At 39.1% G+C, this 27,726-nt stretch overlaps 1 protein-coding gene across 13 annotated transcripts in view; it reads left to right on the top strand.

The window, feature by feature from the left end:
- The window catches only part of LOC101543559 (melanoma-associated antigen 10-like), a 176,612-nt gene that overhangs the window by 9,942 nt on the left and 138,944 nt on the right, over positions 1-27,726 (top strand). For all 13 annotated transcript variants that reach the window (XR_008627355.1, XR_008627353.1, XR_008627352.1 and 10 more), the window contains 2 exons: positions 9,553-9,625; positions 13,088-13,135. The gene's annotated coding sequence lies outside the window, so the exon portion shown is untranslated. The remainder of the gene's footprint in view (positions 1-9,552; positions 9,626-13,087; positions 13,136-27,726) is intronic.

Here is a 27,726-nt window from a genome sequence, read left to right as displayed (position 1 = left end):
TGGCACTCTCTATAATACACAAATTCTCCCAATGGATTAATACCTCAGGAACATTAAGAAATGCCTCAAAACCCGTAGACATGTTGGATGACACATGAAGAAAAATATATAAGGCACAAATATGCCCCACACATACCTCATAAAACGCAATCACAAGTAACATCTAGATTCACCTCAAACCTAGATCAACTGTACAGCACTAGATTTGTTTGACAAAATCAGAAACTTCAACTGTCACCCAGACAACTCCCAACAAACAGATTTTCTCTACAACTGTGTAGCACGTATCGGTGACTGTAAGAATCATTTCTTTACTTTTAGACATCAAGACTTGCCTCATGCTGCATAGAAATAGTGGAATGAATACAAGACTTTATATGGTGCAAAATATTCTATATAACACTTTTATTGACACTAAAGCACTAATTCACCCTGTAAGACACAGACTGGCTTAAAATTTAGAAATAATGTCCACAACGAACAGGCAAAACTATTCTCAGAGAATACAGATATTCTGCATTCAACTGCCACATATATCCTGGAGTCAATCTACTTCCTAACCCCTAATTCCCTCATTTGCTTCATAACCAACAATAACCCGAAGGCACTGACATTGACACCAAATACTACTAGACAATAGACTTGCTCCACATTGCAGTCAAGCCACCAGCCAGACTTGTACTCCAACTATTTTGTTGGGCCAAAACTTTAAGAACATGTATCTTAACTTAGAGATTATCACCACATCACAGGCTAGCACCCCAAAACACATAGTGGAAGCAAGCATTAAAAAACACCTTGCTTCAGTAACACCAAGAATTTCTTCTTTATATGCAGAAATCCTGGACCATAGGCAAATACCACAGTGTAATGTCCCCACAGCACCCAGATTTGCCAACTTTTATTCCTGCCATCTAGACTCAACCCACAACATCCATACATAAAATATTAGTACACAGATCCTACTATACCATCATATTTTTAAATACACCAGCTGGTTGAACACAAACCTGCTTGCGTACAAGATGTTAATATAGGCCTCAAAATACACACAGTGAAATGTGGGTCAACACCCAGAAAAGATCCCTAGCAGCCAAATATGCCCCATAGCACCTCAAGAATTGCCTCACCTTCTGGATATATCTCACAACAGTTGAACCATCTCTATAATATCCAGATTCTTCATACAGCTCACAAATTCACATAACACAGCACATTACTTCAATAAGACTTGTATCACAATACTCACTAATGCTACACAACAAAGAGTTGTATATGAAGATATTGCAAAATTTGCTTCACCAAAATTACACTTGTTCTACGACAACTAGAATATTCTTTACACTTACTTCTTCAAGACTCATAGTATCAAACCAGAACTGACGAAGAACACTCCAAATGGCTAAGAATTTAAAGAACATACCCTCTGATATGAGTATATTTGTTCCAATACTTGCTGGTCCCCAAAATTCCCTTTTTGTTTATCCAACACCAAGGTTAGACTCAGTATACATTGATGCTGTACAACACATAATATCTATATAGACATACATGATATACTATACCTAGACTCACTCTGCTGCACTCCTGTTTATCCAATGACACCAAGTATATTTTCATACTTGGACTCATGCCCCCACGACATACCAATAGATCCCTTACCAACATCCAGAATTGCCTCAACATACTTGCAACACAGAATTTTGTAGTATGAGGTAACCTCCACACTGGCTTAATTACTGGATATGCTCCATTGGATATGATCATTCTGTACATTCTCAGACTCTTCATATAACACACTTTTTGTCCCACAATGATACCATAACAAACAGACTTGCTTCAGATAATGTCAGGCAGCACAGAGACAAACGCTTTGATACACAGGTATGCTCTAAAACACCCAGTCTCACTCTATGACATGCATAATAACCTCTTAGTAGTCAATCTTCCACTACTACCTAAAATGTAGTCTACCTACACATAGGAATTACCCATAACATTCTGACTTCTTTGCATACGTTTTAAATTCTCCAGTAGCAAGAACTTCCTCAGAGCAAATAGAAATGTTGCACTAAATACTTTCAAGGCTCATGATTTGCAAAGCCTTGTAAAATACTTAAAGCAGCTCCAGAGTATGTGTAACCTGATAGCCAAACCTACCCTGTGACACTAAGACTTGTTCTTTCTCCAACTTGCACCACGTAAACACTCTTGTACCATGCAGAATAGAGCTATCTATATTTTTTTGCAGTTGGAACACTACGACTTGCCTTTCATTGTACATAAATACTGGATACCATATGGACAATCCCCCAGATACATAGCTAGTCCAGGACATGAAAGCTTGTTATGAAAAACCCAGTCTCAACATATGATAAACTTCTCCCCTGATAGTCAGTGTGCATCACACTTATACACCATGTAACAACAGGTGCCATTCCACAACATCCAAGTTGTTCTCACACCACCAGATTTGCTCCAGATCACCCTTGCTTACCCCATATCACCCAGCCTTGACCTCCAACATCCAGGCTCAAGAGATAACATAGACAATTGGTGCCAACCTTTTCTTGTACAATCATGCCTCACAATATGCAAACATGAGGAAAATACATAGTTATATGCAGTAACACATAATTCTCCCTATTAACGCATCTATTGCTTTCTCAAAACAAGTGTTTGTATCACAACTCATAGAAACAGAATCAAACTCCACAGTGTACAGATATAACCCAGAACATGCCAAACCTTCCCCAAATTCCACGATTCCAGCAACATGAATATATAGTAAAACACATGAATACGTCACACCACACAAAACTCATCCCGGAAAATATTTTGTCCTTACATCAAGACTTTCCTCTCATAACACAGGAATATGAGGCAAAACACATGCAAAACTCTTGTGCATATTTCTAAACTAAGTCACAAATCTCCACAGCGAGTTTTCATGGATACTCACCCCAAATGTCCCTAGTCACACCATACCATTCATTTCTATTGGAACATGGAAACTTTCCATGCAACACAGATTACCCCTAGAAAATCCCCTTTCTCATCCATAAACAAAGGGTTGATGCAGTGTACTAAGAAATGTTTACTAATACACAGAAAAAGAAAAAATAACAGATTTAAAGGGTATTATGTATCCACTCCACCTAATTTACCCTATAGGACCCCAAATCCCTCTTTAACTTCTGGACTAGTCATGTCTTACCATACAAACTGACCCCACAGGCCAAGTAATCATACAACATAAAGATCCCCACTTACCTCACATCAATCATAATTACAGCAGAGGCATGTAGGCCTTATAGCACAGTGGATAGTCCCGTAACACAAAAACAGATTTTACCACATCCGCATTCTCTTTATTATATCAAACTATATGTAACACCAAATCAGAATTAGTTTATGTTATATAGGTTGGCTTCACAACACATATCACTGGACTACAATTGCCTGCAGTATCATGCTATGTACCAACAACCCACACTTTAATTACTCTCTATCACTAAAATAGAACCCACATAGGACCAGAGAGACATCTTGAGTGGTAGAACATGTGCCTGGCATGTGTGAAGCCCTTAGTTAAATCCCTGGAGCCTTATACTCCCCAGTACTGTTTGTATGTGGTCCTGGTTATCCCCGAGCACTGCCTGGAGTGAGCCTGAGCCTATGGCACACTGCTGGATGTGGTTCCTTTAAAGAAGTCCACGTAGATTACTTCTAAGGCACTGACATACCCTACAATCTACAGATTAGTTCCTATGACACAGTTGTTTACTACAGAATCTCTAGAACCAACCAGGTCACACAGCCTCACCGCATTAAATATTCCTTGACAGATAATTGCAATGTATAGACTGCAACCCACAGACATCCCCCATAATGTGAGGATACTTCTACAGTTTATGAACTAATACAATAGTTGATGCTAAAAAATTGCAGTGATAGAACTCACAAACCTAATCAGGACCACCAAACACAGTTACTCCAAACCATATTCTCAAGACTCACAGGACCTGTTATTTGTAGAGAATACTGAAGATCAGCAACTTCCCAAACTATCCCTTGAAGTAGGCAAAACTTCACAGTGAGCACAGGTATCTTATCAGTCCAAAATCAGCACCACAAAAGACTCTCCCATGAACTTACAATTTAACAATGTTTCAAACAGCTTACTTGCTTCGCAATCCCTAGACCCATCTATCTTCCTTCAAATGACTAAATTCAAAACTTAAGACCTATCACCCTAAAGCACACAGAATCAACAGTGAATACAAAATTACTTCAATATGATTTTTCTCTATCAGACTCATCTTACAGCACTTCAACTCACAATATAGTAGAGACTTGGTATAACACCAGAGACCTAAGCCACAGCACAGATGCATATTATTAGTTCAGGTCACACACATGTGCCATCTCCACCAGACATTGGCTCCCAAGCACTTAGACTTGCTTTGTGGTCTTCATAGAGTCATCTCACAACTTAAGAGGAGATCCATACACTGAAACATGCAAACCACACTACACACATTCATCCCACAATATTCTGACCTGCTCCAGACTTTACAGATTCTCTTCATTTTACCCAGAATTGCTACAGCATTTTCAGAAGGCCCCAGGACTCAGAGAAAATCAACACATTCTAGAACATTCACATTCACTTCATGAAGCCCACACTCAGTTTAACACACTTAAGTCTCAAAACACATGTTACTGAATAGGATAGGGGCATAGGTCTTACATGCTCATACAGAACATTGGCAAGTAACTACTTCTTTGAGTTTGTGTGCCATTTGTAAACACAAACAGAATGCTTTCCTTTAGACTATCCCAAGATTAAATAATATAATTACAGGACACACCAGAGGTTCAGAGCACAGTTTTTGGAGACAGCTGTACATATATCTAGCTCTAGTTCCACAATTTATTGGTTCTAGGAACTGGGTACATTTGATAGTTAAAATGGCCTGTGGTTGAGTGGAAAGAATATGCATCTGGTGTTTGTCAGGGCTGATTTTGAATTGGCCTCTGTGAATTTTTGGCTATTCTACCTGAGAAAATACACTCAAAACTCTCCACTCACCCTTACTTTCTCTTTGTGAACCAGGATAACAGTGGTTCTTGCTGTCTACTGTCATATGGATTAAATAACACCAGGTTTCTTACTCTCAATTTCCAGCCAAGGAAACTGAGTGGTAAGAATACAGGCGGAACTTTGGAGAAATAGGCAAGCTTGGGAAGCAGATGGGATGAGGACTGTAGTATGGGCTTTGGACAGCCAAGTGGCACCAAGTGCCTAGATTCAAAAAGCGGGGGAGTTATGACAGAAATGTAGTTGGCAGTGGGATTTGAATATATGAGCAGTTGTTGCTTTTTATTTTTAGGCGACAAAAATCTGTGTTACTAGACCATAATTATATTCAATAACCAATATTATCAAATAACTCTTAATGTTTATTTCTGTGACTACTTCAAGAAAAGGAAGAAAATCTTTCTCTTGCTGACTATATCACAGAAAAATAGGTGACTAGAAGTATCTTTCCCAAAGAGAGTTCTCATATCTGCACACACAAATTCTTCATAGACAACTCTATACACAACAGAATGCATGTGTATACACACATGTAATGCCACAAATACACACAGATCTACATATGTCAAATCAGAACCCCATGACTGTATGTTCACATAGTCACAGCCAAAGGCACTTATTTGCACATATGTCCATAGGTCTGTATGCAAGCCCATAACAGCATACAGTCATAGCTATATACTTTGCACTTACACAGGTCCCCAAAATTACACAGACACACATATATGCCAACCGTGGCACCAGATAGTATGTTCAGATTCATAACCTCAGAGATGTAGACACAGATGCCCACACAAACTCATGAATGCTTATAGAAGTTCATGAACGCAGACGTATTTTTAGACATCTCCAGATGTTTATGCATAAATGTAGACAAACAAACTTGAACTCCACACAAGCACATGTGTGGGCTGTATGTGTGTATACATACCCATAGATACATGAAGTTATTCATCTATAGACATAAGTAGGATTTTACTGATACACAGAGACATGAAGACAATTATACAAAGATTGAAAAAATACTGATCCAGAGGTAGATGTGAGCTAATGTAGTATTAATCATGCATATATTGGCAATATTTTATTCACAGTCACATACATATAGACATAGAGACATAGTTATTAAATCACATATGCATAAACATGTTAGTGCCAGCACATGTAACACAAGGCACCTAAATATACATCTTTGAAAATATACTTGTGAGCACTCATGCATGTAGGTGTATTTATGGAAAGCCACAGGGGAGAAAATATAAATGTAATTTTTGTATATGAAAACATTTGCACTGACTCATAGACAAAACAGAGATAGATCCATAATTGAACATTTATGTGCATATGGGGTATATGTCTTGAGAGACATATGATTTGATATAGAAAATGCATTGCATACACAGATTTAGTAGAGATGCTTTTATATGAAGAAGCATATACCTATCTACACCTGTAGATACAGATGTGAAAACTTAAAATAGTATTTACACAGGGAAACACATTTGCACTCCTGCATACTCAGATGCATAAGAAGAGAGTGCAAAGTTGCACTTATGAGAATACACAGACCCATGCACATATAGACTCACAAACATGCACACAGATGCTTGTGCAGATTTTAAATACACCCGTGGATTTTTGCATGTGCAGGCATTCCAAATAGATACACATATAGATGTGGAGACCCGAATACCCTTGAACAAATGCAGACACACACATATAGGACCATGAAAATCTCCTGAATTGTGCACATAGACATAGAAATGTAGGCAACCACATTGTCAAAGGCCAGCACACTTTCCCAGACACATACTTGTGCAAACATCTGTGTATAGAGTCATGTGTAGGCATGCAAAACATGATGAGCATACGTTATCACAAAGACAAACAGGCACAGGAATAAGTACTGACAGATATACACAAACATGCAAAAATTTGCTACACATATAGCAACATAAACATGAGCACATACACATGGTTGCACTTAACTCAGAGCATCATCCAAAGGAATTGATTCACGTGCACGTAGATTATGCTGCTGCCCAGAAATGCCCTTACAGACATGTGAGGTCTCAGACATATGCATGTAAACTTGTTGCTAAACACTGAGGCTGTGAACATCTAACTAGAGAAGCACCTATATGCAGGTAAAGAGACACAGAGGCAAGAAACCATGGGAACATTGGGGCCAGAGTTAGTACAGAAAGTAGGGCACTTACCTTGCATACTGCTGACTCAGGTTCAATCCCTGGCACCCCATATGGTCTGTCCCCTGAGCCCCACCAGGTGTGACCTGAGCGCAGAACCAGAAGTAAGTCCTGAGAACCACCGTGTATGACACAAAAGCACCAAAAAATTATGGGTACAGACACATAGATACACCCAACACATGTATACAGACACGCAGAGGCTCACAGAAATGAATATTCACAAGCAGTAAGAAGAAGGAATAAACATGTAAATATAGACATACATGCAATATTATACACATGGACATCTGGATAGACATACATGAGACTGTAGAAACAGGGCAATAAACTCACATGTGTACATCTAGACATGGAAGATGCTGCCACAGAAGGAAAGATATTCATACCCAGATGGTGGCATGACCAATACTCCCACCCAGGACAGGCACATGTACACACTGCTCTATAAGTGAACTTGCTTATACAGGCACATAAATGTGATTCAGATGCTAGGTGGACCCACCAAACTTATGCAAGCACAGGATGTTTTGAGCATATAAAGGTAAGAGACTTGCATGTATAATAATACACAATGTAGATCTAAGAAAATAGTAATAGACATAGTCACAGGCACACAGATACACTGCTGCACAGATATGCATCCTCACATGTCAGCATTTACAACATGGCACACACAGATCTACAAGTGTATTCCCCTGTCCATGAGAACACTCAGTCCTTACGTGTCCAGGAATTATATGAATGCAGACATAGGCATATAGTGGCCTAAGTGGATTGGATCCTATTATGAATAGAACAATATACAAAAACAGTAAAGTATTCCCTGTCAACACACAGAAACAAAATATTTTGGCCCTGTGTAAAAAAGACACAAAAACATTTTGAAATTAGCTGGAACTTTTTATGTATCCTTTTCTCTGTTCAAGAAAAGGAAAATTATTGATTTCCTTCAACTAACAATATACAAGCAGACAGGGAAATTACCCAAAGATTTCTGTGTGTGCAAATGTGTGTAGATGTACACCCACATGCACGTACTTCCACATGCACATAATTACAGACACATAATGGTGTAGAATCACAGAAATATATTCAAATGATAGCCACATGCAGAAAGATATGGAGAAGCACGTGTGCGTGCACATACACCCATAGAAATCATGGAAATATCACAAAATGTTAAAATTTAAGCATGGCTATTTAATTTGAAAAAATCCAAATCAAATTTGTATTTGCATGCCAGCTCCAGAACTTATCAGCTTTATGCCTTTGGGTTATTGTTTCGCTTTTCCACCTGTAACATGAGGGGAATATTGGCACCTCGGTGATGAAAGAAGAAAGAATTGTTTCGCCTAGTCCTTGGAATGGATGCTGCTGCTGTTAGTTAGCGCTGTTTTTTTTTTAATTTGGGTTGGATTTGGATTTTATAGACAAACTGGTTTATCATCATGGAGATGCAATCATCAGCATTTTTTCTCTTATTTTTATCCTTAAAGAACTGTCGCTTACAAAGTTATTGGTAGTGAGTTTTAGGCATATAATATTTTAACATCAATCCCACCACCAGTGTCAACTTCCCTCCACCAGTGTTCCCATATTACCTCCCAACCACTAACCCCACCCCATCCTCATCTGTCAACTGGACAGGTACATTACAAAGTTTGAGTGGTTGCAACTTAGATCTCATGTTTTCAGTATTGTGGACTGTATTTTTGGAAGTGTGGCTATACCACTCACTGAGATCACCAGTAGTGTTATGTGAAAATGAAATTTATAAATTTAAATAATGTTCATAGATAAAGCTATTTCTGAAAATTTCAGAGGTAATAAAGGATTATTATTGCCCACTGGAAAATGGCGAGACATACAACCAATTTTTTTTTTGTTACTGTGGTTGATGGTGGAGGTCTCAGTTTTTTCTTCTCTTTTTCTTTTTAATTGAAGCACCACGAGATACAGTTACAAAGCTGTTCATTATCAGGTTTCAATCTTATAATGTTCCAACACCCATCCCTCCATCAGTGTACATTTCTCACCAGCAGTGTCCCCAGTTTCCCTCCCACCACCCTCCACCCCCACACCAGCCTGTCTCTATGGCTGGCACTTACTTCTCTCTCTCTCCCTCTCTCTCTCTCTCTCTCTCTCTCTCTCTCTCTCTTTGTACTTTTGGGCATTATGGTTTGCAATACAGATATGGAGAGGTTACAGTCTCAGTTGAACAATCATTTTCTTTTGCAGAAGGAGATGGAAGGTGGGGAAAGCGGAGCCCAGCGACTGAAGACTTCGTGTTCACTGAACCTGAACCTGTGGAGTAAGTACTAGATTTTCGGATTTCTCAGTCACTAAAATTCCACCCATTTCAAGACTGTGTAACTGCTTTGGGGGATAGATAAGCTAGTGTATCCCAAGTTATAGTGCTTCTGCTATATCTACAAACTTAAATATAGTTATAAAATAAAACTCCAGCTGTTCCAGATTTTCTTTCCTCTACTTGGTTTTCCTCCAGGCTTCACTGAAACTGTTTCCAGAGCAATGGTCTTCAAACTTTCTAATTTATGATTGCCTAAAATTAATTTGAAAACTTGGAACTCCATCAAACAGTGTGAAGTTAGCTTTGTTATGATAAGGCTAATGTTTGTAGAGTTACTACTTATGGCATATAATTTCTATACTTTTAACAAATGATTTTATTTTTGCATGCAATTAGCTAAACTGACTATAGCAACTTGATACTTAACACTAATTTAAATGTTAACAAATAAAGAAAACAATTTGGACAATTGGACAATCAGGAAATTTACATCATCTGGGAGAGCCAAGGTCCAGTGGGTAGGGTGTTTTTGCCTTGTAGGTAGCCAACCCAGTTTCCATCCCTGGAATCCCATGTGGTCCCCTGGGCACTGCCAGGAGTGATGCCTGAACACAGAACTAGTAGTAATCCCTGATCACCACAAGATGTGGCACCAAGACAAAACAAAAGCAAAAACAAAAATCATGTTTCTTTCTTAACATTCTATTCACCTTTCCTCACATAATTTTTCCTAATTCATATATTTTATTTTTACAGACCTTTTATTGGTCAACCTATCATATATTTCTTAAAGATATATACAGAAATACATATTTTTATGTCACAAGCCCCAAGTATTAAATTCCTATAAAATAATTAATAATATATACTTTATCAGTGTATACTTATAAAAATCACACATTTTGATTAGTAATTATGAACTAAGTAGGATTTAGTTGGAAATGCATCACCAAAGTGAGTATGGTTGTATTGATCTCATAAATAAGTAGAAAGGAATGGAAGGATTTCTAAGTTAAGGGTCAAAATTCACACATAAATTTTTTGGACATATTTTAAAATGCTTTTATATTAAAATAGTTTTAATGATACTTTAATGAAAAAAATAAATTTTAAACAAGCAGTTTTTAGGCTATCTTTAATTAGAGTGTTTAATTCAAAACACTCTAATCTACAAGATTATTTGTTGCTGAATAACTTATTTCTGAATTTCCAGGAAGTTTACCAAAATACTTTAAGATTTAACAGTAGACTACTATATCTTTTATGCTTATTCTGAGGTATTGTTTTCTCTAGAAGGATAAATCCAGATATTTAGGTAAATACTCGTTTTCCAGTATTTTAATAATTAAGAAGCTGACCAAACTTTAAACAGAAAAATTTAAGCCTATGTATTTGTATACTTTAATGAAGATATTTAAATTATTATTTACTGAACAAAGAATGTTCATATGAAAATAATCAGCCAATACAGAAGTGCTTCCCGCAAATCTGTCTGACTTCATTTTCCAATGGAATAACGGGTGTGTGTTCTCAGGATCATCATTCAAATAAGAGGAAATCATTTATGGGACACCCCTACTTAAATAATTGACTCCCAAAGTACCTGGAAGATGAAAATGGTATTTTTGTTCACTTCAAGGTGAACTTAGGACTGATACGATAATTTTTTCTTATGTGTGATGGTCGGAGTGCGGATGCTCCCAAATGGTGCTCGGGGGCCCTAGAGGCCACACTCTCAGCGATATGAGGCTCAGGCCTGAATATGAGGTGCTGCCCAGGCCCTTCAGTGTTGGGGACCTGCAGGGCCATCCCTGCTTGAGGTGTCCCAAAGTCATAGCTGGGGCCTGGGGGGCTTCCATAGACATCCCTGCACAGTCTGGGAGTCATGTGGTACAGGGGGTACGAGCACTTATACCATTTCCTCAGTTCCTCCCCATGTCATTTTATTTTTTATTTTATTTAATTAATTTATTTTTTATTGACTCACCGTGAGATACAATTACAAAGCTTTCAGTCATACAATTATGGAACACCCATCTCTCCATCAGTGGGCATTTCCACCACTGATGTCCCCAGTATCCCTCCTGCCACACCCACCCCATCCCATCCCCTGCCTCTGTGGAAGGCACCTTCCTTCTTACTCTCTACTTTTGGGCATCATCACATATCATTTTAAACAATGTAATGTGACCTGACAATGCAATTTGCGAATCTGATGGCTGGCATAGTGTCTTTAAAAAGATGGTGTTTTTTTTTCGGTTTTTGGATCACACCTGGCTATGCTCAGGACTTACTTTTGGCTCTGTGCTCAGGGATCACGCTTGGCGGTGCTCGGTAGACTGTATATGGTGCTTGGGGTCGAACCTGGGTCTGCTGTGTGCAAGCAGAGTACCTTGCCTGCTGCAATATCTCTCTGTCCCCAACATGCTTTGGTTTTTGTGACTCTGGGATTGGTTTTTTGGAAGTGACTAAAAATAATGCATAAAATAGGAAAAAAAAACCCTAATTTTATTAGATTTTATAATCAAATCTTAACTATTTTTCCATTTATTTTTTCATTTAATCACAGTGATATACACATTTACAAAGTTGTGCATGATTGAATTTCAATCATATAACGTTCCAACACGCAGCCCTTCACCAGCGGATCAGTGTACTTTTCCCACCACCAATGGTTCCAGTTTCTCTCTCCCCACCCCCTATCCCACCGCCTGCCACTATGGCAGGCACTTATCTCTTCTCTCTCTGTCTCTCTCTGTCTCTCTCTTCCTTTCTCTCTTTTTGGGACTTATGGTTTGCAATACAGATAATGAAAGTTTATGCAGTATATGCCTTTACCTGTGCCCTTCACCCCACCACACTCTTGTGGTAAGCTCACAACCATTGACCTTCCTCCTGGCCCTGTTACCCTGCCCTTGAATATTAGTCTTATATACATACAAATATATATATATATAATGTAACACAAATGAATATAGTCATACCTATCCTTCTCCTGACTCATTTCACTCAACAAGATACTCTCCATGTCAATCCATTTATAAGCAAAATTTTAACTAATTTTATCACAGATACTATATAGCCATATATATGGGCATATATGTGGCTAAAATAATGGTCGTGGCATCTATCTTATTTTATTTTTGATGATAGGAAGTAGAAACAGCACATAATATTTCAGAGGTTTTCATGTAACTTTTTTTGAAAACCATGAAAGAAAAATATAATTCCAAGTAAATGATGATGTAAGGCTTCATCGAAATTTAATTTTTAACTTAGTTAAAAATATCTTTTTGGTTCATTTAGACATGGATTTTATCATATCCTGTGAGACTATGGTTTTCATTGCCAAGTTTGAATGCCAAGTTTGAGTGTGCACAGGCAATGAAAACCCTCTCCAAGTGACTCCTTTTGATAGTGATTGTAGATTGTCACTAATTGTAAGGTATATTCTTATTCCAGAAATATGAAACTATGAAGATATTATGCTTCTAGAAGCAGATAAATACGGTAAGTCAAGATATTAGGATCATGAAAGGCCTGGTGGAAAAACACCTTTTCCATGTTTAATGTAGTATTTTACACAAAAGAAAATAACAGCTGTCACACATATATAATACTGCACTTAACTAATTTAAGTAACATCACCTTATACATTCCACTTTATTTGATTGTTTTCTTAGTAGTTTTTAGTTTTCTGGCTTGGAAAGCTGGAGAGCTAGAGAAGAATAGTGAGGGATAGTACTAGGGCAAGGGTCAGACCAGCTCGCTGCAGAATAAAAATGTCTGGTATCTTTGTTGTCAAAACCACTTAGCAGAGTGGTGTATTAGAGTGTGCTTTCAATGGTACCATTTGTTCTCTTTAAGTGGGCTAGCAGAGGAAGTGTTTCTTCTTCTGATGGCTGAATTTTGTTTTGATATATAGTCCAAGTACCACTTCTTGACTGAAGGGCATAAGTAAGAGAAATAACGATTGATCTGCTTTCCTCGTTTTCATTTTATATAGTTATCAGGGAGGGTCAGCAATATGGATATAATTTCTATAGAAAGTATGCTATCTCAGGAATTCATGAAATGAAAAATAGCTATGTTATTCTGGAAGTAGGGCACTGCTGATTCTAATCATACCTTGATGGTTGATGTTCTTTACATGGGATACCCAAACCAAATTGCATGCCTTAGATATATCAACTTTTTTTGAGATTCTGTAGTTTACAGTGTTATTAATGATGACACATCATCATAGAGGGAAGTAAATATATATGCCTCTTGGAGAGCCTGGCAAGCTACCAAGAGTATCCTGCCCGCACGGCAGAGCCTGGCAAGCTCCCCGTGATATATTTGATATGCCAAAAACAGTAATAATAACAGGTCTCATTCCCTTGATCCTGAAATAAGCCTCCAATTGTTGGGAAAGACGAGTAAGGAGAGGCTGCTAAAATCTCAGGGCTGGGACAAATGGAGAAGTTACTGGTGTCTGCTCGAGTAAATAGATGAACAACGGGATGACAGTGATATAGTGATACCTAAACCAAAACTTTTCATGAAATGAGAAAATGAGTGAACTGGTAACATGTTTTCTTTGGGGTTTCTACAGTTGAACATGATACTAAGTCTTACTGTATTTCACGGGGACACAAAAGCAGGAAGGGATTCATACTGGTGGACATCAGGCCCTGTGCTTTGACCATCGTGCTTAGTTTAATATTCTGCTGCTAGGGTCTGTAAATGATTTGTGATTTTGAAAAAGAAATTGAACATGTTCTATTGAAAAGATGAATCTTGCCACCGAGCAATTAATTGGTGTTGCAAAATTTAATGAGAAGCTTAGGTTTTCCACTGTGACCTTAATTCTTCTGTATGTAATCATAAATAGAATTTATAGGCTACTATCACTGCTATTGTTACATGTAATAGGTGTAAAAGCAGAAATAGTGGTAGGAGTAATTTTTTTCCATTTTGGGGTCATACTGGGTGGTGCTCAGGGCTTACTCCTGGCCCTGTGCTCAGGGAAGACTCCTCACAGGCTCGGTGGACCAAATGTGATGCCGGGAATTAAACCTGGATCAGCAAGCATCCTACCCACTGTACTGTCACTCCAGCCCAAAGGGTAGGAGTATCATCCAACACTACTTTGTATTGACTCCTCTGTTTATTCCTATGTGCTGGGTTATCTCTGGTGCTTCTCTTTTATAAAAGATGGCAGTACCATTATTTCTACTGGCTTTAACTCCATGTAAGGTCGCACATAGAATGAGATGGGAATTCTCAGGGAGGTATTTGTGATCTGGGAAGGATAAAACGGTTGTATTTTTTGTTTGGTTTTGTGCCACATCCAGTGATGCTCAGAGATTACTTCTGTCTCTTCACTTGTGGTGGTTTTAGGGACCATATGGGGTTCCAGGGACTGACTGCTGGTCAGCTACATGCAAGACAATACCCTATCTGCTGTACTATATGGGCTCCAGCCCCAAGGATGAAACAGATGTAAAAGATAATCTATTGACCTTGTAATATAGAGTCTGGGTAACAGCCACCTGCCTGAGGACCCAGGATTCTGAGTTAAGCTCAGCAGCGAGGTTGCTCTGGTCCATGACTATAGAACAGGAGTGGTAGGGAACCCTCACAGTGGAAATCAGTACCCTGAAATTTTGAGATGTCAAACAGGGCATTATGCTGCTCTTTTTTAAAAGGCTGGGTCAAGGCACCTGGGTGAACTAGCAGACAGGGATATAGGTTAGAGTGCAGAGGAAGCACAACCCATAAAGATCCCCTCGAGCAGGAGAGAGAGAATACAGCAGGCAGGGTACCTGCTTTGCATGGGGCTGACAGTTTTGACCTCCAGCACCCTGTTTGGTCCCATAAGCCATGCCAGTTGTAATCCCTGAGTGCAGAGCCCGAAGTGAGTCATGAGCACATTTGGGTGTGACTCAAACACCCCTCCCCCTGAAAAAGGTCCCCCAAATATCCATCTCGAGGTACCTTGGGTGTAGTCAAAAGTACTATTTTCAGCATCCTTATGTGTCGCTGGTGAGAGAAAGGTGGAAGGTGCCAGGCCCACTGCCCCAGACTGCCAGAGAAGTTTTCTGACTCTCAAAGATGCAACTATATTCAGGGTTGGCCTTGACCTGAAGAGAAACAAGAGCAGAAGCTTGTGTCTCCACACATAAAGAAGCTCATTTTTCTGGTTGTGGAGGGGGTGGAAAGTAACACTATGGATACCACGAGAAAACCAGGGACTATCATATGGATTTCAAGTACTAGACTGTCAGTGGCCTCTGTCGAGATCCTGAGAGTCCTATGTAAGCAACTGCAGATGATTTGCCATAATGTAATAGAGAGGGTAGTATTTTGATAAGGCCACAGAAAATGCCACTGGGAATATCATGGCAATGACCTCTGTCACCAGTGGGAGAGGCAACCTATTTTACCTTAGAGACCCATGAGGACTTTCCTGTTGATGGCAGAAGGGTTAAAATTCATTTTTCTATTGAGAAAACATTAGTTCACAAAAGTGTGAATGTTTATTTTTATGAACATTATTTTTGGTAATCTCTTGGGGCCTCCCCCCTGTGATTCTTGCCCAACCAGGCCAACAATTTAATGCAGCAACCCAAGGATGCTGTGATGCTGCTCAGGCCTTTTAGTGCAGGGGATTACCCGGGACCATCCCTGCCGTGCTTGGGGGCCTCCAAGCACTCCAAGCACTTCCTCCTGACAGTGCTGGAAGCCTCCAAGGCTGCATCTGGTGATGCTCAGAAGACCACGTGGTGCTGGGAATGAAATCGGTTCAGCATGCTAGGCCCATGCCCTAATCCCTGGACTGTCTCCTCGCCCCAGGAATGTAAATGTTTATGCATGCTTTTCACTCATGAGCATTCTGGAGAAGGCTGTTTGTTGCCCGGCTGCAATGATATAGCCAGTGAATCTTTAATAGGAAACAAGAGGGTTACTGTGTTGTGTGAGAATGTAGGTGGTGAGATGGCTGTGGTGGATTTGCATTATGTTCAGGGTTTTTTTTTTCTAAACTTTCTGAATTTGTGACTGATGTTCAACCATCAGCCCGGAAGCAGATCTTGTAAACCAAGGGTAAGGTGCCAACATCCTTCCTGTGATTGATTCAGTACAGAGACTAGCTGGCCAGCAAGTTGGCTTGGCAAAAACACTAGATTCATGTAGTAGTTGATATTGGGGATAAGTTTTTGTCACCCGTCACCAGAGACTCAGAGGCAAGGGTGAATTGGGTGTTCTTAGAGCTCAGAGTTGATCAGAGGCAAAAAAGCAAGCAGTACAGCAGGCAGTTTCCCTGTAGTAGCAGGAGGGGTCTTCCAGATGAAATTCCAGAGCAGAGTGGTTTATTCTCTCTTGCAGTGCTTCTCAAACAAGTTGGACAAGTCTTTCTGTCTTTTAACAAAATTCTTCTTTCATTCATCTTAGATGTGGCTGGTTTAGCTTCAAAGTCATTCTGCTTGTAAGGCAAAAGGTGCCTCTCTGCAGCTGTCTGAGGGTCATGCTCTGATATCCAGTAGGGCCCGATGGTTAACATCTGTGCCCTCAAATTCCCGCCTTGTAACATCCAGTTCTCAGGACCCTTGCTCTCTGGTTAACCCTTTGTTCACCCTATCCTCAAATCATCTAATTGTCACGAGTCCTAGGAGAAACATGTGATTGAAAATCAGACCTGCCAACATGAACCAGTTTCCCAATGGACGGGATAAAATTTGAAGAGACTTTAGTGTTCTTCCATGGCAGGCTGGCTGAATGACTTGCTGCGAGCTGGAATTTCAGAGGAAACAGATTAGCTCTGTATTTGATGCAGAGCCTTAAGGGATTTCTAAAGAGATTAAATCAAAACCTTATTACAATCTAGTAAAGCTTTATTAATGTAGCAGACATTTTTACTTTTTAGGTTTTTCATTTAAACGTGTGTTTGTGAATATTATTAAACTGGGGGTGGGTGGGTGGAATGAAAGACTTTAAATCCCCTTGTCTGCAAAGCCCTATTGCTTAGTTCTCAGCAGGAGAGTAGAAAGTTCTCTGCATATTTACTGCCACCACACTCATCACTTCAACGGGGCTAAAGAAATCAAAGGGGAACTGAAACTGCATTGGGAGAGGAACTCTGCCAAGGGGAAAGAGATGCCTACAGTTTTTCCTTCACCTTGCTGTATCATTCTCTCAGCCCTCCTCCTGGGTCTCTATTTTAGATAGAGAGTCTTTTACTTAGACTCAAAGGGGCACTGTAGCTCTGTCTCTTTCATAAGTTTGCAGGAACTGTGCAATCTTCTTGTGTGGGCTCCTCTAAGTTATTTTTGAAAAGTATACTCTCTTATTGACTTATTCAACAAATAAATATCAATTACCCACTGTCAGTCAGGTACTCTTTTACATGTGTAGTGTTTGAGGGGAAAAAATGACAGTTTTCTGCTTTTCTAGACCTTACATTTTCTTGGTGAAAATGAGAAAATTAATACTTCCTTTTCTTTTTTTATTTTTTGGGTCACACCCAGCGATGCTCAGGGGTTACTCCTAGCTCTGCACTCAAAAATTACTCCTGGAAGTGCTTGGGGGACCATATATGATGCCAGGGATTGAACCCGGGTCAGCCACATGCAAGGCAGATTCCCTACCCGCTCTTCTATTGCTCCGGCCTCATATTTTTTTTTAAGAAACAGAAAATTCTAGAGAGTGGTAACTCAGATAAGACAAAAGGCAGGAAATGCAACAAAAATGTGTCAGGGAAGATCTGTGAGCAGAAAAATTTCAAAATAAGAAAATCCCGAGTCTTCTCTCCATTCTATAATTTTTTTTTACCTTTTCCTTAAAAAAATTGAAGCATCCTGAGTTGCAAAGTTATTTAATATTAAGTTTCAGGAGTACAGTGTTCCAACTCCAGTCCCTTCATAAGTGTCCACTTCCACCAGTGCCCCCAGTTTCTCTTCCACCCACAGCCTGCCTTTGTGGCAGATACTTTTCCTCTTCCCCCATTGTTTGAGTGGTCCCTTCATTAACTGTTACCCCCATCCCTGCTCCACTACCAAACTTTCTACTGAAGACCAGGTCTCCTGGTCTTTGCTTTGCTTGCCTTTGAGCATTTGTTATTCCCCTATGAAGTTTCTTCATATCCCACATATGAGAGAGATCATCCACACATGAGAGAGCGATCTTAATATCCCACATATAAGAGAGATATCCCACGTATGAGAGAGATAAACAATATTTATTTGTTGAAAAAGTGTCTGTACCTTTCCCTCAGACTAACATCACTCAATAAGATACTGTCTAGATCTGTCTGTGTAGCAGCAAAATTCATAACTTCATCTTTTTTCATGCTGAGTAGTATTCCATTGTGTATATGTACCATAGCTTCTTTATCTAGTCATCTGTTCTTGGATACTTGGATTGTTTACAGATTCTGGTTATTATGAATAGTGCTGCAATGAACATAGGCGTGCAGATGTTTTTCCTGTATTGTGCTTTTAGGCCCTTGGAGTATATTCCAGGAGGTGAAATTGCTGAGTCATATAGGAGCTCACTTTTAATTTTTTGAGGAATGTTCATGCTGTTTTCCAAAAAGACTGAACCAGTTGACATTCTTACCAGCAGTGAGAGAGGGTCCCTCTTCCCACACATCCTCACCAGCACTGGTTATTTATTTTTGATGAGTGCCAGTCTCTGTGGTAGGGGATGATATCTCATTGTTATTTTGATTTGCATTTTCCTGATGATTAGCAATATAGAGTTTTTTATTTTAATGAAAATTTTTAAAATGGCTTTTGCAATTTGTATTTCTTCTTTGAGGAAGTTTCTGTTCATTCCTTATTCCCGTTTTTTGATAGTGTTGGATGATTGTTTTTTCTTGTCTTGTTCTACCAATGATTTTTATACCTTGGATATTAGCCCTTTATTGGAGGAATGCTGTGCAAACAATTTCTCCCAATCTGTGGGCTGTCTCTGTATTCTGATCACCATTTCCTTTGAGGTGCAGGTCCTTTTCATTCTTTAGGTATTGTTCCTACTCTTTACATGCCTTTGTCTAGAATGTTCTTTGTCAGTTTTGCTCTTCAGAACTCATCTCCTCTTTCAAGTCACATCTCAAATACCGTCCTCTCATATTCCCCAAGTAACAAACAAAATCTTCAGTGATGATGGTATTCCCATGTTCTCGAAGTCTTACCAGATCCAAAGTCAAGAGGATGAAGTGGAGACAACACCCCCTAGGCTTAAACTTCCTGTAGAGAAGAACTCCTCTGTCTCTACAGTCCTTTACCATGTCTATGGCTCCAACAGCCCAATGTGCAATGTGTTTGTGTGTATGTTCCCAACATGGCTCATGTCAGGTTAACTAGGCTCTGTGCTGGCCCCATATAGTAAAGGTTCTCTTGCTTTCTCTCTGCAAGTCTTATAGAAACCCAGTGACTAGGAAAGCTTTATTTCACATTTTGAGGGGTCAAAATTCACACCCTGTCATTAGGCAAGCAAAAATGCATACTTTTCTACTTAAATGGGGATGCTTCTGTCACTATGTCACTAAAGCAGGATAAAGAAAAAGAAGAAAATAACAATTTTTGTTGTGTAAGCTAACACGGTAGCATTCACTCTTCAGCCCATCTCTTCTTCTTTCACCTATGTGGCCCATGCAGATGTAGACAGAAAGATCTATAAATTATTAAAATGAATATAAATATGCAAAAAGATGTCTTAGCTCCATAATACTGCATATGCTTGTCTTTGTGCATTTAGATGTTGTCATATAGTTCACTGGTCTATGTTTCCCTCTCCTGCATCCAAACATCTTGAACATATTTTTGTTTCCCTGAGGGCCTAGGAGAGCACACTGACTGAATGCAAAAAGGACAGAAATTAATTTTTACTTATGTGTTGATTTGCATGATTTTTCGAAAGACATTTTAGCTTAGCACTCACTGCTGAATCTCACTCAGGCAGGTTGCCATTAGTATTTAAGTGAATCTTACTAACTCGTGTTCTCTCAAAAAGCAGATGAGAGACTAAAACTCTTTATGTAAGCAACCACTGACTTTTAACACCTTATATCCCCCTTTTAAAACATTCTTTTAAGGTAGTCTGTTAATGAGGTCTCTTGGTGCTCCTACCAGATGTTTCAATTGTTCGAGAAATCACCCCATTCATCTTGGAACCTCCTGAGTTAATTTGGTCCTTTAAGCACTTCATTCTTTGTATGTGTGCTGAAATGGACAGTTGAGCAAACATCAAACAAGCTCTCTAAAGCCCACTACACTACAAAGAATCCCATAAAATGGGGATTTAAACACACACACACACTCACACACATGCACACACACGCACAAAGCTTGTATAAATTTAATTGCTGATAAAAATTTCCTTATTTACAGCATTAGAGAAAAAATCAGTTATTTTATTCAGAAATAATAGAAAATGCTTAATTACTAGTCAGGAAAAGAGAATGATTTCCTGAGATTTAACTCAGTGTAAAGGACATGAGGCCTTGCATTTGATTTTCAGAACCTCCCCCACTCTGCAGGCACATAAAAAAGGAGAATTAGGACAAACAATTTCTTTTCAACTACCAATCACTTTCAGGAGAGTGAGAATAGCCTAGAAGTCTGGAATCTTTGCACTGCCACAAATTAATTATAAGCTTAATCTTGGTTAAACCTTCCATCCTTTGGCACCAATTACCTTGTTAATAGATAAAGGAGTTGTCCTAAACATAGATGTACCCTTCCAGTTTGAGTGTATGTAACTCTCTGAGACCTCTTTGCCTTTACTGCTTTATAAAAGTGCCAGCTTGGAATGGTAGCCAATGGAGAGATAAAAGTAATGCCCATTTAGAGGATATTTCATAGCCCACATTCCCATGATAGAAGAGTTATCTCTGCTGTCTAATACCGAGTCTAATTATACTGGTAACTCTCAAGACTTAATACAGAAAACAACCTCATTTTGGATTATGTACTGTGAAGTAATATTTTTGATATATTTGGTTATATAAAATGTTATGAAATTAATTGACCACTTTATAATTCTTCATATATCTGGAAAGTTTTCAATTCTACACGTGGTTTACATTATGTTTCTCTTTATCTGGAACTCATTAGATCACTACTGCATGTCACCGAGTTCCAGTTACTTAGGAACCCCAAGGATATGGTTCTCAGTTTTGGATACACTTTAAAATCTCATGGAGATCATTTACAAATGACGATATCTTTCTTCTTATGGTCGTGAATCCTGCCGGATTGTTTCTACAGCCATGAATCGTGGGGCTGGTTGCAGAGTATGAGATAAATAAAACACATAAGGAGACAAACACCCATGGACTGTGCAAGCTCTAGTGTTACCTGCTCAGCCGTCAGTGGTCTCACAGACTGGCCATTTATTGAGCATGATATCACTCCCTTTTGTTTAAGCTGACAGAGCCTTTTGTCTAAGGACAGTTAGTGAGCACCTCAATATTCAGTAAGTACATGAAGAGCAGAGGCTGGGGTATTTCACATAACCAGTCATGGGCAAACAAACACCCTTAAAGCATCAAATTCTGACAACTTCCTATCCTATTCTTACCTATGTTACCCTCTACATCTAAAACACACTAATCCACTTTATTCTATTCTTTCTTGGGCGCACATTTGCAGAAATCATCTAGTGTATTCTTTCATACTATTCTCTTCCTTCCAGGGTGCATGTTTGCAACCCTACAGACCAAAACTCTTTTGCCCAGGGTTATTTGTTAGGGGGATGATTTTCTACATCCTGTGATTATGATTCATCAGATACAACTCATAGCGACCTTTCTTTTGTGCCTTGAGTTTCTTCCATAAGGAAACACATGTTCTGATCATAAAGAAATACAGAACTCTGTCATATGAATCCCAGAAACAGATATAACCAGAGATTGCACAGCTGCTAGATAAAGTGGGGTGCAACACTAAGCCAAACCTTTACCAAGTCATCAAGGATGAAGGGTCTTTTTTGTTCTTCCATTACTGAAAATGAAGCAAACAGACAGGGAATAGTTATTTGAATTAAAATTCTTTAATTTATGACTATGACAATCAGATTATGCATTCCATTTAACCTCTCAGGTAAATACTTGATCGGTTTTTAGAGAGAAAATTGGCGCTCAAAGAATGTGACCATCTTAGTTAAGCGGATCCCACCAGATTTTTGTTATTTTGATTGTGTGTGTGCATGTGTGTGAGGGTGGTTCTTTTGTCTTTAAGGAATGGAACACAGCAATGATTGGAACTTGACTTCTCTCTTGAGTAGTGTAAGCAGCCATCAATTTTATATTGATTTTTCCCTAGGCTCCATTTTTGGGTCTTTCCCACTGATTTCTGATCCCCGGTTGCTCACTAGATCCACACCTGTTGTTTGACCCGAGCTTTGGTCTTAGATAAGGAAATAGTGACTCCACTTTTCTGAGAGACCTTGATTCTCAGAGTTGTAGGTGCCTGCCCAACTTTTGTGGATGACTAAAGTTAGAGTCCTGATAATGGACAATGAACAGATTTGCAAAACTAACCAGAAATCCTATACCTTAAAATCAGACTTTACTGATAACTCTTTTGGGTCCTGGGAAGTCAGAGCACTTCCTAAGTCCAGCGATGCTGAGCTGTGATGATATATGAATGTCCAAACTCGGTATCACCTACAGTGGCAGCAATATCTTATTAAGCAGTGGAGAATTATTGCAGTTCACTGCATAATAATTGCAAACTTCATACTAAAATGTTTACAAAAGAGTGGGATGCAACCATTATGTGATTCTTTTAAAAATGTGGTGACATTACTTAAAAATAGGTTGTGATAATAGTGAAAGAGGGAGATAAAGTTTATAGTAAATAATCACATGTGTACACAGTGCCCAGAGAGTTTGCCAATTGTCTACCTGTGTTTTCTTAAATTAGATTTCACTTCTTGGGAAGGAGAGATAGTATAGTGGGCAAGGTGATTGTCTTGCACGTGGCTAACATGGGTTTTATCCCTGATACCACATACGGTGCCAAGCCCACCAGGAGTGATCCATGAGCACAGAGCCAGGATTGAGCACTGCCTTGAGCACTGCCAAAATAAAAATATCAGTTCTTTGAGTGAAAAATTTAAGTTGCAGATATTTTGTCTATTTTGTCTAAGTGATTTTTGGAACAGCTCTGAAACTTCCTAGCTATGTGGCCTTGGACCACTAACTAAACTCTTCTCTAAGCTCCATTTGTAAAATAAGAATTATAATAGTACTTAGCTCGTATTCTTTTGAAAATTGAATGAGTTACTCTACATATCTCTAGCATCTTATATAGTGACACACCCAAAATAATAGATGAGGAAAGGTCTGTGGAATGAATGGACAGATGAATTCATGAATATTGATATTGCAGTGAAAGATATTCTTTCTTTCTATAGTAACATAAAAGCACTAAGGTTTAATATGAGAGCTAATGACCAGAGCCACATTTCTTTCTCAATAAATACTCTGTCACTGTCACTGGCAATGTTATCTCGTTGCTCATCGATTTGCTTGAGCAGGAACTAGTAACGTCTCCATTGTGAGACTTGTTGTTACTCTTTTGGGCATATCGAATACACCACAGGTAGCTTGCCAGGCTCTGCTGTGTGAGTGAGATACTCTTGGTAGCTTTCCCAGCTCTCTGAAAGGGGCGGAGGAATCGAACCCGGGTTGGTCGCATGCAAGGCAAACGTCCTCTCCGCTCCAGTGCTCAGGCTGGAGCGATAGCATTAATACTCAGTGTTTTTTATTCATTAAATAGTTTTCAGACACAGATGGCGAGTTAGAAACTTCATATTCTTCCCATTGGCTTCGAATCTTAACTAGCCATAGTATACACTTCATGTTTACAGTTTTTAGGGGATCACACTGTTCTAAAATGTGAATATAATAAATGCAGTGATTTTTAACTAAATGTAAATTATATGAAACAAGGAACTGTTAAAATGGATAAGCACAAGTTAGAGCTATAGATTGCTGAAAGTGTTTGAAGAGTCATGTAGAATTCTCAGAAATGCATCTGTAACCCCCAGAGAACACATAGGTGACTTGTAAGCCAACATTTTCTCTTTAGGAACAGCTGCAGGGCTGAGGGAAGGACTGTGGTGGAGGGAAGTGTTCAACCAGGAGGAGGAGGTGGTGGTAAAAATGGTAAAGTGTTATGCATGAAACCATCTCAGCAATAGTACTATAATACACAATGCAAAAGCAGATATTAAAAAAGCGCCTCTTATGGAGGCAAACTGATGGGTGGGAGGCAAAGTGGAGTGGGAGGTACTGGTGGAGGGAAGTGGGTAGTGGTGAAGGGATCAGTGTGGAAATATTGTGTGCCTGGAACCCAGTCATGAAAAGCTTTGTAATTTCACAGTGACAACATTTAAAATAAAAAGAGCCAGCTGCAAATACAGAGTATAATAACTCAACAAGAGGTATAACCTAGGATCGTGGCTTTAGACGTTTTTCCATGTAAGGTAAAGACTGCAAAGAGAACACCATGCTTTTTTTAAACTCAGCAACAATATTCTGAAAGTTCATCTTCATACTGCAGTTATCATCTAAATCTCATCTGAAGGAAACTTTGGGAAGAAACAACATAGGGATGATCTTAAGTTAATAGCTATGTAGTGGTGTCTGCTGGGAATGAAAGATGTGATGTGTGCTTTGAAGTGAGGTTAAGTGCAGCAAGTTTCAGTGCTGGCAGAATTCCGTGGAATTCTAGTTTTAAAGCCAGATCACCCACAGGGCTACCTTTTATTTTTTTTCTAACTTACATGCATCAGTTTCTTTTAGCATGGCCATAGGAGGATTCTTTGGAATGGGGGAGAGGGAGCTGAGATTATCAGAAGTTCTTAAGTGTCCAGGGACAAAGTTAGAAAGAGACAAAAAGGTTCAGTAAGAGTAAGAAAGGTTAGATACGCAGTAGGGACTGCAGTGAGCTGGGTTCCAAGGTCAGCTGGAGTTTTAACTTAGCCCGTGTGCCTTGGCTGAAATAAGGGTTGTTGTGCGTTGACTATGCCATTGCTTTATTTTCAATTTAGTTAGCAGCTTTTGCAATCAACATGATGTTTTATAGCAATTAACTGTGATTAAAAATCTGAAAAATATTTTTATGGGCAATTACATGTCTAATTATTGTTCCTTCATTTGCATTTAATTTCAAAAGAAATTAGTGGTGCCATTTTGACAAGAGCTTAATGTTTTCAGATCTGATTGTGAATACTCCGTGATTTAAACTTGTTATGTACTTGTACAAACTTTTCCCCAATCTGAACATGTTGGTAGAAGTTCTTTTGAATCTGTGGTCTAATACCTCTAACACCTGTGATTGCTTGCAAGGAACTGTTACTACCACCAAAGATAAAGAGTAAACTCACTTAATAAATGGCAACCTGGAAGATAATTGGGCTTTATACCTTTTGCTTTTTGGGTCACACCCGGCAATGCACAGGGGTTACTCCTGGCTCTGCACTCAGGAATTACCCCTGGTGGTGCTCATGGGACCATATGGGATGCTGGGAATCGAACCCGGATTGGCCTCGTGCAAGGCAAACACCCTACCCACTGTGTTATTGCTCCAGTCCCTTGATGGCAAGTTTTGGGCAGCTTTGTAGCAGTCACAAATTGAGTTATTGAGCCATTGGAATTCAGTTAATTTAGATGGCCATGATTATCTTTCTGTTACCAGGCTGAAAAAATTGTGTTTAGGGGGAGATGGAACAAAGACCATTAATTTGTGTAACTTACCAGGCTTAAATATCTAGGCATTACAAAGAAGGTAGTGAAATGGGAGAAAAACTGACCATTTTTACTTATATGTATTAAATGAATCTCTGATTTCAGTTAAATGGTCCAGAGAACACCTGAAATGCTGTTGATAAGGAGGAGAGATAAATGTAAGCAATACAGATGAGGAATTCATTATTACATTCAGGGTGAATTCTTTTTTCTCTCGTTGTAAGGACATTCAATCTTTAAGAAACAAAAACACCCATCAACCAGAATTTTACAAACAAAAAATTGAATTGTCTATTTTTGAATTATGTAGCTGTGTAAAAACAATTGGTACTCAGGGCTGGAGTGATAGCATAGCAGATAGGGCGTTTGCCTTGCACGCGGCTGACCCGGGTTCAAATCCCAGCATCCCATATGGTCCCCTGAGCACCACCAGGAGTGATTCCTGAGTGCAGAGCCAGGAGTAACCCCTGTGCATCGCCAGGTGTGACCCAAAAACAAAACAAAACAAAACAAAAAAACAATTGGTACTACTTATTTCTTGGAATCAGGTGAGTTCTAGAATATTCCTTTGTCCATATTTTTCTTTTCTTTATTTTTTTTATTGAATGACCATGAGGTAGAGCATTACAAAATTGTTTTTGTGATTGGGTTTCAGTCATACTGTGCTCCAACACCCATCCCTCCACCAGTGTAGTTTCCCAGCACCAGTGTCTCCAGTTTCCCTCCCACCCTTTCAAACCAACCCCCATCCCAGTCTGCCTCTATGGCAGGCACCTCTCTTCTCTCTGGAGTGAATTCGCTTTTGGGGTGTATATGGTGGGCCACACCTGGCTGTGCTCAGAGCTTACTCCTGGCTCTGTGCTCAGGCAATGCTCCCGGGATATGAGGTGTTGGAGTTTGAACCCTGGTTGGCCAAATGCAAGTCAAGTGCCCTACCCACTATACTATCTTTCTGAATTGCAGTAAATTTTTAATAAGAGGGGGCAGAATAAAGATCAGGACTCATATGATATAGACTCCAATTCCTATTTGAGTGCTTATTAATTATGCAGCTTCTCGTGTTTTTTCAGAATTGCAAATCAAATTGCATAATTACCTGATGCAAAGTAGTTTCTGTTTCATTTTTCTTTTAATCATAGAGTTGTGTTTTTCTATAAATAACTCATATTTTCAGTTCATTGTATTTCAAGAATTTTTATTTTTTCTTATCGAGTGGTGGTATGAGGATGGTCTATTATTGACTTATAGACTCATAATTTTTCCATGATTTTTGAAGTGCTTCCTACCACAGCACTATAATTCAAAGTCTTCAATTTATTACTTTTTGTATATCACCAGCTGCTAAGCTATTTTTTAT

This window comes from Sorex araneus, chromosome X (assembly GCF_027595985.1).
Source record: "Sorex araneus isolate mSorAra2 chromosome X, mSorAra2.pri, whole genome shotgun sequence".
NCBI classification, from domain to species: Eukaryota; Metazoa; Chordata; class Mammalia; order Eulipotyphla; family Soricidae; genus Sorex; species Sorex araneus.
This window is presented reverse-complemented; position numbering and strand designations above follow the sequence as displayed.